This window comes from Empidonax traillii, unplaced genomic scaffold (genome assembly GCF_003031625.1).
Source record: "Empidonax traillii isolate 1590-97213 ecotype Southwest subspecies unplaced genomic scaffold, ASM303162v1 scaffold781:size518241, whole genome shotgun sequence".
Lineage (NCBI taxonomy): Eukaryota > Metazoa > Chordata > Aves > Passeriformes > Tyrannidae > Empidonax > Empidonax traillii.
Genome location: NW_020955974.1, coordinates 244,349 through 255,412, shown reverse-complemented (window position 1 = coordinate 255,412; position 11,064 = coordinate 244,349). Strand labels below are relative to the sequence as shown.

At 45.2% G+C, this 11,064-nt stretch overlaps 1 protein-coding gene across 1 annotated transcript in view; it reads left to right on the top strand.

Moving 5' to 3' along the window:
• The first annotated feature begins 828 nt into the window (after positions 1-828).
• NDRG1 (N-myc downstream regulated 1) overlaps positions 829-11,064 on the top strand; it is a 40,940-nt gene continuing 30,704 nt past the window's right edge. Inside the window, exon 1 of the mRNA XM_027901381.1 lies at positions 829-880. The gene's annotated coding sequence lies outside the window, so the exon portion shown is untranslated. The remainder of the gene's footprint in view (positions 881-11,064) is intronic.

The window sequence follows — 11,064 nt, the reverse complement described above, 5'->3', positions numbered from 1 at the left end:
ACACTTGCGGGAAGTGTTGCTCTACAGAGGAGTCACAGAAAAAGCAGCTCAGGCCGTCACAGTTTAACCCGCCCCTTGGCGGGTGGCTGCACGCAGAACTGTGTATACACAGATACTCTTTGCTCAGCAGGCTAGGGCCTCTTTTTGGAATAAACGATTCGCTGCGCTTCTTGCCAAAGAGCCGTTCACTCACACAGCCCCTACAGCACCCATTGCACCCTCTGAACTCCACCAGAAATGTGCAAAGGCATTATTTTCCTCTTGAAAATACAGCTCCTTCCTAGTGGTCACTTTGATCAACGAGAATAAGATTTTGCAACTGAGGATCTGGTAAATAGACTTTATAACTATACAGGAGTACGTAGATCCGCAGGACTTTGGCCACCTGTTGCACGACCCCGATCTTGCTGCCTCAAGGCTCCTGTTCTTTGGGACTTCGGGCTAAGCCCTTGCACGCACCCCCCTCTCCTCGCTAAAGTGTGCGAAGCCCTTGCTAACCGGCTCCGGGACGCAGGACGGGCTGCGGGTCTCCGCCGCTCTCTGCTCCCAAGTCTGCCAGGGAATGGGATGTCAGCGCGGAGCCCTCTCCATCCGGGCTGCGCCGCCTGGAAGGGGGGTGAGAGCTGGGCTTGCGGGTGGGCTCCGGGTTTCCCGGCTGACATCCAGGGACCCCGTGGGCACCGGGCACACGGGGTGCAGCCGCTGCATTCCCCGCGGCCGGCGGGGCGATGCCGGGGCGGTGCGGGCGGGGCCCCGGGACGGGCGGCGGCGGCACCGCCCGGCGGGCGGAGCCCGGGCTATAAATCCGCCCCGCGGGCCCGGGCGCTGTCGGAGCGCGGTGACGGCAGCAAGAGGAGTAGGGACAGCGGGAGCGTGGCAGGTAAAGGAGGTCCCTTTATCCGTCTTTCTTTCTGTCCATCCGTCCTTCCGTCTCTTCGCCCGCCCCGCAGACCTCGCGGTCCCCTCGAGAGCGCATCCTTGCATCACCCTCCTCCTCCTCCTTCTTCATATAACTAAATCCCTTTCCCGCTCCTTCGAGCATGGCTCTGCTAGCTGCCGGGGAGACGGATAGCTCTCAGTGGGGTGGTGACTTGGAGGAGACCCCGGCCCTTGGCGGGAACAGGTAGAAGCTGCGGGATGCTGCTGTCCAGGCTCCCGGGCAGCAGCGGAGTGGGCTGGAAAACAGCTGTGTAGCCCAGACACATACTTTCCCTACGGAAGTTGACCACTGATGGTTGCCGCCTGCGTCTCTCTGCTGTCGCAGCTCTGTGCTGGGTTTGGAGCTCGGGGCAGCCTTGACTGATGTCCGGTCAGTTGTTTCAGTGGGGTTGTTGTCACCGTATGAGGAGACAGCCACAGTTTTGCCGCCCGTGCTTCCAGGCACCGTTCAGTTCAGAGCACTTCAGCATAGTGTTTGCAGTGGAGGCACAGCCACGCACTGGGGCTGATGAAATAAGGGATTTCACTTCTGCTAGGGAGAATGTTTTGGCTAATGCTTTTCATCATGCTACGGTTTTCCTGTTGAAACACTTACAAGCTGCCATTGCTCATTGTTTAACACAACCTTTTATAAAGACCACGGTGCCCGATTTGGCACCCCATCCTCAGAACAGGACTTTGGAGGGGAGCGTTTACCAGCTGTGTTATTTTGATGACTTTCCCCTCCCTCCCCCCTCCTGTTTAAGTAGAAACTGTATTTTGAACTTAGCAAATGCAGTTGTAGCGACATGGAAGAGTTCAAAGACAACCTGAAGCTTTCTGCCCACGTTCTCTGTATGGTGTTTTGACTTCCTCTGGCATTCTATCAAATTTTTTTTGTGTGTGTGTCCAAGTGTGTCAAAGATACACAGCTGCTGAAAAACTCACTGTTGAGGGCAAGCAATGGAAATAACCTGTAAAAGGGAGCTAGCAACTGTTTCAGGTAAACATCTGAGAAGCCAGTATTGCTGTTTTTAGTTTTGGCTCTCACAGGCATGATTTACATGAAAAATTCAGCCAGTGGCATTAAGCTGTGCACTTTGAACTTGGCTCTGGAAACATCTTTGGTGTTTTGTTTGGTTTTGTTTTTTTATGTTTTGTTTTGTGTCTTTTGGGTTTGATTGTTGTTTGGTTTTTTTTTGGGGGGGGGGGTTGGGTGGTTTTTTTGTTGTTGTTGTTTTTTGGGGTTTTTTTTACATTTTATACCCTTTTAGCCAGAGTCTAATGTGGTTAGACATGGAAGGACTGTGTTTTTATCACAAGTACTTGAGTAAACAGCAGGCAGCTAGTGCTGTAAAATGCCCTGTGCACAGCAAGAATTTAATCACTGTCGATGAAATAGTGAAGCTCAGAAGTAGATGCAGCAAAAATAGTGTTCCTTAAAGGCTTATGCAGTTCCCAGGGTACTAATGAGCTCTTTTTTTATTATTATTATTTTTTTTTTCCCCAAGAGTAAAGGCATAAATATGTTCAGGAGGAACTGGTGTGTGTTATGACATGGAAAACACAGATGCAGTGAAAACAGGTTTTAATGTAGTAATGAGACCCCTTAGGGTGTCTGTGGTTTCTATATCTAGTTATTCAGTATAAACTGGACAGATGCCATGACATAGTGGTTTGGGAACCTGGAGGCCTCAACTTCTGCTTCTGAGCTCCTTGTACAGCAGACACCTGAATGGGCAGGACTTCAACCTTGAAAACTTTGAACCTGAATTCCTACAGTTAGTGAACTGAGAGATCATAAAAAGGTTTGAGTTGGAAGGGACCTTTAAGATCACATATGTCCAACACTCTTGTCATAGGTAGGGACACCTTTCACTGGGCTGGGTTCCTCAAAGCCCTATCCAACCTGGCCATGAACGCTTCCAGGATGAGGCATCCACAGCTTCTCTGGGCACCTATTACAGAGCCTCACTGCCTCCACAATTAAGAATTTCTTCCTAATATCTAACTTTAATTAACCCTCTTTTAGTTTAAAGCCATTCTGACTTGTCCTGTTATGTGCCTTTGTAAAAATATGAACTCCACTCTTGAAAATGAGCACTCTACAAACTGGCTGACCTTGAACCAGGCTGGGGTAAAGAGTCTAGAAGGCCTTGACTAGCTCTGGTTTTCATCTGTTTCCCTTAGAAAGAAGGGCTTGTGCACTTGTTTTCGACATTCATTGGCCTGTTCACCAAGGTGACAGCAAGATAGAGATGTCAAGGCATCAGGTGGCCATGGAATTAGGCAACAGCCAAAGAAGTGTCACCTGCTGCTGAGAGAGGGCAGCCACATGCACTGCCTGTGTTTGGGAACTAGCATCACCAGAAAACAAGCTCTTAAGCTTTTCAGTTTCTGCCCTGCACAATGGCTTTTTTTATTTTTTGCTGAAACAAAAAGGAACACTGAAAATGTGACAGGTCATCTGGGTAGATTGTATGAATGCTCAGTAAACCCAGCAGGATTCTGCAATTGTCTTAACTCCAGTGGGAGGCACTCTGCTCTTCAAATCCTTTTTGCACTATGACAGTTACATGGGGAGATTACAGTGCACCTTTTGGAATGCTCTGGCATGGGATCCCGGTCCTTAGGAGTAGTTATAAGACAAATGAGTAATTTTTACTTGTAGTTCAGGTGGGATTAGCAGTGAACTGCTGTGAGAAAAATTCTTTGATTCAGATTTTTAAACCTAAGTGATTAATTTACTTGACTGAAGTGCAACATACATCTTTTCATGACCAGCTTAAGGGGTTTTGGCAAACTTCTAACTTCCCACAGAAAATACCGTTTTTTCACTCAACCTCATAACAGCACAAAACATAGATAAAATATGTAATGAGACATTTCCTGCTTTTATGGTCTCAAAATAGACAAAGAGTGAAAGAAAATACAAAGAAGGGATGAAACTGGCTTGAAGCTCTTCAGAATGAAGACAAGTAGAAACTGTGAGACTCTCAAAAATAATGCAAATTCCAATTGTGTTGGATCAGCAGTGTTTACATCATGTGTACAGCTAGAAGCTTAAGGCAGTAAAAGCCTGTTTGCTGTCAGGGAAAGCACAGCCTAGGATAGCAATGGCCTGAATTGGTTCAGTCACAGCAGTATGCAGCAGGACTGCATATGACTTTCTCTGCTTGCTCCGGTTTGATCACCTGAAAAAAAAAGCTTTTAAAAACCAGGAGATGCAATTTCTTGGTATTAAAAGGGATAAAATGCTGGTTCTGGAGATGAAGAATGAATTCCATCTGACTTTTTACATCTAACTTTCATGTTGAGTCACAGCACCTGGGAATCTCAGGCAGAAGCACAGAAGAGCCCACTTTGTCCTGTCACTGTTTTGCTAAATAAATGGCATTGCATGTAGACTGCCCCTGGCTTCAGCTTTAGGTAGGAATTTGAATGTTTACCCTAATGCATGATGTTGATGCCCCTGCAGCCTTCTCAGTGAAGAACTTCCCTGGACTGCTGGGTGAGGAGTGATCTCCAGCTGTCAGCAGGTCATCGTAAAATCATAGAAAGGCTTGGGTTAGAAGGGACCTTAAAGATCATCTAGTTCTAACCCCTCTGCCGTGGGCAGGGATGCCAGCCACTAGGTCAGGTTGCTCAGGAGCAGCAGTGACCCCTCCGCCCTCTATCAAAAGCTCTGTCCCAAAAGTTGCAAGCAAATTAATTGCTGCTGCTTAAAAGTCATGAGAAATATTCTGCAACTGTTTCAAAGACTGTGAGTAAGGAAATCCCACTTTAAGGTTTGGTGGTTTGTGTTGCTATGGATGACTAAAATCTGGGTTAGACCTCTTGGAAATCAATGGCTGGGAATGTAATGGCTATTGAACTTGATGTTTCTCTCAAATGGAGGCAGCTTTTTTTTTCCTCTCCAGAGCCTGGGTGACTTCAATGAGGGACAGTCAGTGGGAGGTAATCCCTACTGTTAATTTCCTTTGGCTATGAAGTTGGAGCTGTAAGGAACCATTCAGAGCTTCCCTTGAATATATGTTCGTGTATCACTGAAATGTTATTATGATAAAATTTAACTCAATACTGTGCATCCATGTGCATCAGTACCATTATTTGGCATTTAATCCAGCACAGCAAGTGTGGAGTAGAGAAAATAGTAAAACCTGAAATTATTGCAGTATCAAACATGTGTGAGCTCCCATGTTGGATGATGAGGGAAATGAGTTTTTACTATTAGATAAGGGCTGCTGCAGGTTTAGGCCTGGTTTGTTTGTTTGTTTGTTTGTTTGTTTTCCCCCGGCTGGCATGAGTTTGCCTTTGGATAATGCCCAGCAGTCTGGGTCAGAGGGGTATTCTATTCCCCATGCAGAGGTTCTCCGTGGTGAGCTTGCTGATGCACAGCTGGACTGCCCATGTTGATGAAATTTTCCACAGCTGTATCTGTTTGTACTAAGCAGGATGTATGTCAGTTTTGCTGCTCTCATTTTGTGTGGCTGATCACATTTCCTATGTTTCTTTTGGGTTTGGAGCTACTTCCTTTCAGTTACTTGTCAAAATTTTAATATATCTTTTTCATCTGTCAAGGTTTTTTCTCTTAGGAGCTGGAAGTTGGTCAATGCAGGTCTTCCTCTTCAAACCCTGTTTTTTAAAACTGGGTATTCACTACTTTTCTAAGCCTTTAACTGACTCCTTCCTGTCTGACCTAACTATAGCTTCAAAAGTATAGCTCTTTTAGCTTATTTTTTACCATGTATGTGTAAGGCCAGTCTGCTGGTACTGTATGAATGATGTAGAAATTAATGGAAAGCGAAAACCTTAGGACTTAGTGCAGCATAAAAACCTAACTCATTGCAAAGCAAATTTTTCCATGTGCTTTCAACCCTCCCTTGGGTTTGGCTATTTGTGTGGTTGTCAGTTCTTGCCGTTTCACCACTCTTGACTTTTTAAGAAATTCTGAATTTTAGGAAGCACAAAAAAAAGTGATAAAAATCCAAAACTGTAATGGCCTAATGAAGACTCTGAAAGTGGAGGCACTGGTATTGAAAGCAAAAAAGTGTTGTGTTTACTGGTAGGCATAAGGTAAAGTAGAAAATAATCAGCAAAGTAGGATGCAACTTTTGAAGGAACTTTTATTTGTGAACACAGTAAACAGACATCCAGATGGGAAGTGCACTGTTAAAGGAAGGAAGGATTGCTCTTGCTGTGGCATTTTGGATTACTTCCTTCAGGAAGCTCTTGTGCACCCTGGCAAACTAATGATGTCATTCTCCTGCTGCCATAGTTCTACAGTGCTCCAAACATACTTTTCATGAACTTCATGTAACATATCCCTGCTAAATTTTAAGATGCATTTGCATCCTTGGACAAAGTCTCTGCAGCAGAAGCACTGCAGTTTTATGATGACCCTTTATATTATGACAAATTCAAAGTACTGTTCTCTTTTCTAGATGACTGAGTTTAGGAGGATCACATCTTTGTTCTCCCCATGTGAACTACTGAGTTTTATGCAGTTGTGTATAAAACCTTATGTGAAAGCTTGGACATGTAGAACTCCAACCCCTACTGTAAATATACCCTGAAAAGTGATAACGAAGTTCTTTGCCTGATGTAATAGTCACTAATTTGGAGTGTAGGTGGGTAAGGCTTTGAAAAAAGTCAGCTGAGGGTGGTGAATTGGTTTTTTGCCCACTTTGAAGGATTTTGAAAGGGCTTATTTTAAGAAGCAAGGAGTATTTTGGCACTGGATGGTGCTGACTTAGGCACTCCCTCACCAGTCCCACCTGTTGTGATACAGGCTGTGTGCTCAGCCCTTGGGAGATCATATTGTATCTCTAGGTGCCAAGGCTTGCAGGAAATGGAAGACTGTTGCACAGATCTAGTCTCACATAACTCAGCATGTGAAAATGCTTAAATTCAGGTAATTTTATAAAGGATCTTTCCTGGGAAGAATGAAAGATGTGTCCTTAATGCAATGGCCATCTGTGCAAAGTTTGAGTCCAGATTAAGCTCTAGAAGGCTAAAGTTCATCTAGAAAAAGGGAATGGTGGCTCACAGGAATGGAATATCCATAAATTATACTTTTCTCCTCAACAAACAAACAAACCCTCATACGCTCATCATGGAAAACTTCAGCCCAGACATTTTGGCAGGGGTTAGAAAGAGAACTTGTAACAGCAATGAGCAAGCATTTTTAATAGGTAGTAGAACAAGTCTTATATGTACTCAGAAGCCGTAACCTATTTTGTATGACCTCATGAATAAATGTGAATTAAGAAACATCATCAATGTTAGCTGCAATGTTTTGTAATTTAAGTCCTAATCTTTGTAACATCATATGAAAATGCAAAACACACAAAAAGAACCCACTACATACTCGTGAGGGTGCAACCTAGAGAGCCAGACAGCATTCCTTATCTCTGAGGGTACTGTGGAAATATCCTTCTGGAATAATCTCGGTGTGTTTTTTGCCACTAACTTTGGCAGAACCACCCACTTGTTGGAGCGGCTGCAGCTGGGCAGCAGCTATGAACTATTAAAGCATGGCAGATTGAGAATAGGAGGGGGCAGGGAGCATGTCCTGACACTGGTGAGCTGCTGGAACAATAGCTTGTTTCTTGTCTGTTTAGACTGCAATCTTTGTGGCAGAAGCTGTCTCTTCCACGTTATGAAATTCCTAACCCATCTCTGCAGTGTATGTTATTTAATCTGCCCCCAAAGCCCAGCCTAGCACTCAGGTGCACAGCAGGTGCCAGGTCCTGTACCAGTGTGTCGCCTTTAATCTTTGCCTCAGACCTTTGTGCACAGTCAGCTGGAGGAGGAGTGGGGCGGATGCAGAGGAGGGTGTTGGGAGGATGCTGGGGCAGTGGATGGAGACAGGCTGGCTGGAGGGGTGTGTGAGGATATGAAGCCTGGGAAAACAGCTGATTGCTCTTCACCCTTTCCACCCTGCAGTGCTGCCACCCGCAGCCTGGAGTCCTTTAAAGCTAAAGGACAATATTGGCACCCCTGCCAATGGGCATAATGTGTTTGCAAATAGACTTAGGCTGCTGCTCAGATGCAGGATTTCTTAGGAAAGCCCTGGGTTTCCTTACCTCCTTCCTGAGCATTTGCCCTCTGTAAGGACAGTCAGCAGCCATGTCAGCAGTGCATGGTGGCTGCTTGAGGAGGGAGGCCAGGCTAACAGCACTCATCATAGACAAGGAGACCTGGGAGTCACTAGGATTTTGCATAGAATCCTAGAGTGGTTTGGGTTGGAAGGGACCTTAAAGATCATCTAACCCCCAAGCCACAGGCAGGAACACCTTCCATTAGACCAGATTGCTCAAAGAGCCATCCAGCCTGGCCTGAACACTTTTAATCTCTTTAAAGGAACTTTGCCATTATTAGAGATACCTCTGTGACACGTGGTTATGGCCAGGAGCATTTTCAAGTTCCAGATGCTAAAGAAAACTGAATTTCAGAGAACTTTGTTAGGGTTTGTAATCTGTCCCTTACAGAGTTGTGATATTATAGCATAAGTAGTATTAGTGATTATATAGCTACAATAGGAAAAAGCCCTAAGATATTGCAAGGCTTTCCATTTCCCTGCCAACTAGGAAGAGAATAGCTGCTCATTGTATTGGCAGGGGTTACACAACGGGGGTGTCCATCATGGGGCAACGGGGACAGCAGGCGTGTCCTTTGGCTAGCACACCAACCCTTCCCACAGCCACTTTCTGCTCCTGTGGAGCATGGGAGGACCTCAAGCTTTCTAAGGAACACACTTCACTGCATCCCACAGCAGGAGGATTGTGCAAGCTGCATTGCAACAGTTTTCTTGCTCAACATCTGCAGGGTAGAAAGAAGAGCTGCTTCCAGCTCCCTGTGTTTTGATGCTGCTCTCAGTGTGCAGCTGCCAGTGTGGTTTGTGTGTGTGGAGAGTGACCAGCCCCTGGTCTGGAAGAACTGGCAGTTTCAAGGCTGTGTTTCATCCCAGAGCAATCCCAGAGCTGAACAGCTCTGTGTCCATCAGGCACTGGAGCCAGTTGCAGGAGTGAAAACGAGCCAGAGGGGAAGGGCTGGAGTTGAGCCTGGAGATCTCATCTCTCTAACTACAGGAGTGTGCCACAGCCTGAAGCTGAGCTGGGGGAGGTGCTGTGGCCCCTTATCTGTGCCGTGCTGGTGGATCAGCTGCTGGCTCTGTCCCTGCAGCTGTTTCTATGTGGCTTCACCCGGCTGTTGCTTGGCACAGGGCTCGAGTTCTTGGCTGACATGTTTTGGTTTCCTAATCAGATTGATTAGCACATAATGTAAGTCTGAACTTAAAAATAACTAAAAATTTAGGCCCTTCTTGGTTTTTTGGCTTTGAAAAAAATCACTGTTATGCTACATTATGCTGCTAACAAGCCATGTTTTGTTTTGTTTGTTTTTTACGTCAGGAGCCAAAGCATTAAATCAAATAATATCAAAGGGACCAGAAACAGCTACATTGCCTGGTGGTCTCCGGTTCACAGATGTCCTGTGAGCCACCATCACCCAGACCTGTTCAAGTACAGCACACTGCTGATACTCAATTTCATTTTTTTTTTCTAATCAGTTTGCTTTTATTTTCTTTCAACTCCCTTTTTGAGCTACTCCACCAGCATACTTTTTTTGTGAAGGCTCTAGTTGAAAATAAGAGCTGGAATCAAAATTAAAAAAAAAAAAACTACAAAGCTTCCAAGCTTTGTTTGTTATTGTTTCTTCTCAGTTTATTAACTTTTAGTTGCAAATTGAGATAATGTGTAACTGGAGGCTAAGGAAACCCAGGGAGTCCCAGGCAGTTGAGTGTCTTCAACTTTTGACACTTCCTGCTCAAACTGTTTAGTCAGATGCTACCTTAACTGTCAAAAGTCATCTGCCCTTTTTTTAAAGGGAAGGAACTGCTGTAAAACCTCTTTCATGATTTATTGTGTGGAACAGTGTCAGAGAAAATCAGTAACTGTACACAAAGAACCTCGTGATACCAACGCCTGTAACAAAGAGTAGTTTAAACAGGGCAGACTGTGGGCAGATGCTTATGCATGAATTGTTTTGAATGCTTGCAAAGGAATAATTTTCAAATGGTTCACAAACAGGAAGATTAAATTTGTCAAATTTGTTATAGAAGATCTGAAATGTAAACTGCACTTGATGAGAGATGGATTATACGTGGGTGCTATGAACTGTCTTGTATTGATGTCCACTTGTCTCTGTTTAGTTTCTGCTTAATGAAGACAAGGTTTTGTTTCAAGCTGCTCTCCAGTTTGCAGTAACCATTTTTTATGTTAGGGCCAGTCAGCCAAGTTTACAACATTTACTGTTAATGACTGGAAGAGGTCTAATTGACCGTGTATAAGCCTCAAAGGCTGTTTGAGTGTCACAGTAACTTTCCTTGCTTCGTTGTCAGAGGTCCGAGCTGCTTGGTTATTTTTTCTGACCTGGAACTGATGTAGATATCTGCTAATCAACTTTTGCAGTGCTTTGGAGACATCTTGGCTCTCTCCATCCTTGTCTCATCCTTGCTCTATTTGTGCTGTGAGCTGCTACAGGTGTGCAAAGCCTCTGTCACACCTGTCTTTTCAACCTGCATTGATGACAGAGAGCTGAAGACACCTGAAGCTTTCAAGGGATAAAGTGCAGAGTGGTGTGATGGGCTTGGAAACACCTCCCACCTGTGGCCCTGGAGCCCGAGTTCTGTATAGTCCCTTTCTCTCCAAAGAGAGCAGCACCAGAGCTTGGGAGCTGTGACCCTCAGTGCCCACGACTGTTTTCCTCTTCGCCATTAGATGCCTATGAGCATTTAATCCCACATGTAAAGTGATTGCTGTCCCTCCTGCTCACTCAGCCTGCGGAGATGAAAATGCTATCAGGCTGCTCTGATGACGTTACCCTTCTATGCATCAGTACTCAAAAGGAGAATAATCTCCTTTTGCCTGTGTTTAAACAAGCAGTTTTGAGGAAATTGCAGCCTTTATGAAACACTCGGGCAAGAATCTTTCCCTGCTCTTTGTTTTATAAGATAGCATGCAAATAATGAACAGCTGGGTAAGAGGACAGAGGTAAATCCTGTAGTGCTGGTGGCAGTGCCCCCAACCCTTTATGGGTGTGAGGCCATAGCCCTTGATGATGAGCCCCACGGCACAAACTTGG